We start from the raw sequence: 2351 nt of genomic DNA, 5'->3' as shown, positions 1-2351 counted from the left end.
CGGGGAGCAACCGAAACCTCATCCCACCCAGTACGGCTTTTGTCTGCACCACATATTTGTCTTGTTTGGAAGATTTTTGTGGGTTTTCCCGTCTTTCTCCAGCACTCACTGCCCTGAAGCGGATGGAGGCCGTGGTGGGGCTGAGGGAAGGCGACCTGGGGGCTCTGTCTGGTGGTCTGCGGCTCAGCTGGAGGTGGGGGAGCAGTGTGGTGCCCCCCACAGCATTCCCTGCGCCCCAAATGGGCACTCTGGGCCCAGGCCACACGCCTCTTCCCTGTGGATGTGCGCCTCTCCCGGTCTGTCCCTGGATGTGTCCTCTCATCTTTTTTAGCCTCCTCAGTGCCAGCCCCAGCATCCCTTTTTATCCCATCACGTCCTCTTGTGCCAGCCAGCCTGACCCTTGTGATTTCCTGCCTTCCGGCAGCTGTGCACGCTTTTCCTCCCCCTCAGAGCGCCCTCCCCGTTTTTTCCCACCTGTCTGAATTCTGAAGTTGCCATCTCTCCTCCTCCTTGGTGCCCACCTGGACTACCTTACCCTTCTGCAGGTTCCCCTCCTGAACTCCAGCAGTGTGTGTTTTTCAGCCCTCGGGTGATCCAGACACCACCCCCCACCTCGATCCCATCTGCTCAGCCACAGGGAAGACAGAGGGAACGGCTTTCACGCTTTGGTTTCCCCCATCATGCCTGTATAAAGTGATTGCTCAGTTAATACGTGTTTATGGCTTCTCAAAGGTTGGCCATGGCCTAAATTAGAGAATTTCAGTGATGGAAGAGACTGAATCCAATGACCCACTCAGAACTCAAAATCCTGCCAAAAGATGTCTGGCTTCAGCTTACACGCCTATAGTGACAGAGATCCCACTATTTCTTGGGGTCACTTATTTCCTCTCCTGATAGCTCTGACCATAAGAAAGTTCTTTCTCATATGATACCTGCCACCTCTGGCTTTCCCTACCCTATTTCAAGCTAGACTACAAAAACCATTCCAATCCCCTTGACTCACAGTTACCCTTCAGACATTTGAAGGCAGAAATCTCCTACCTCTGCAGTCTTTCCTCCTAACCCCTGGGGCTCCTACGCTTCGATGATCATGGACTTCAACCTCAGGCTGAGCCTCTCCCCAAACCCTTGCTGAATTGTCATTCTCCTGACAAAATTTCCCCTCTTCCTAGATCAAAATGGATGTCCTAACCTTTCGGATGGGGCTTGACTCATGTGGTAATTTGAGATGTCTGAAAGGAAGGAGTCCACTTTCTCACCAAGTTAGAACAGCGATTAGACCAGTTGCTTTGTCTGTTTCCCCATTTGTCTTGGCGCAGCCCTACCCACTCCTGAGGAGGTAACTGGAAAACCTGACAACTGCTTCTCCGTGTTAGTGAAGGATTGGTTTTCCACACACCTCAAAGGCTGTCTCTTAGGTCATTTATATGCATTTTAATATAGGTATTTCAGAGGGAATACCAAATGTTCTAAACCAGAGAGGTGACTCACTGTGGCATTTCAGGCCACTGAGATATTTTGGGACAAGCGAGCCCTGTGGTGCCTGGCCTGCCTCTCCCTGCTCCTCTGCGGGTGATGGAGAATCTCCAGGGCCCAAGTACATTTGCATCAGGACCAGGCACTTCTCAAGGGGTTGCCCCCTCCAGCCCCCAGCTCCCTTAACCTGCATCAATTATTAGAACTTATGCTTTGCTGCCTGTATGGTTCATATCTTTCTTAAGTGTCCGTGTCTGGTAGCAAATGAAGGACTCCTTGAGGAAAAAACAGGGATCTTAACATATTTTTAATCAATGTTCCATATCTTGATCATGGTGATGCATACACAAATGTATGCATTTATTGAAACGCACCAAACTATATACTTAAAATGGTTGCATCTTGTTGTTTGTGAATTACACTTGGGCAAAGGTGGTTTTTATGTTTTTATTTTGGCAGTGCTAGATCTCCATGATGGGGTGTGGGCTTTCTCTAGTGGCGGTGTGTGGGTTTCTCTTGTGGCACACGGACTCTCCAGTTGCGGCACTCAGGCTTAGTTGCCTTGAGGCATGGGGAATCTTAGTTCCCTGGCCAGGGATTGAACCCACGTCCTATTGGAATGTGGATTCTTAACAACTGCACCACCAGGGAAGTCCCTGAAAGTGTTCATGTCCCTTACAGAGTCCAGAGTCACATCCTGCTCATACCTCTATTCATGTGCATTTGTGTAGTGGTTCACTCAGTTAAGCTGTACCTAAAGCTACAGCCACGGGCCGTCTTAGCTTTCCTACCCAACCACCAGCTTTATGTGTCTCCTCGAACACTGTGGCTAAAATAACACTCTGCATTCTCTGGCCTTGCTTCCAACTGGTCCC

The sequence above is a fragment of the Muntiacus reevesi genome, chromosome 20 (genome assembly GCF_963930625.1).
Source record: "Muntiacus reevesi chromosome 20, mMunRee1.1, whole genome shotgun sequence".
In the NCBI taxonomy this organism is placed as follows: Eukaryota; Metazoa; Chordata; class Mammalia; order Artiodactyla; family Cervidae; genus Muntiacus; species Muntiacus reevesi.
The sequence above is the reverse complement of the archived record's forward strand: the minus strand, read 5'-3'. Positions refer to the sequence as shown.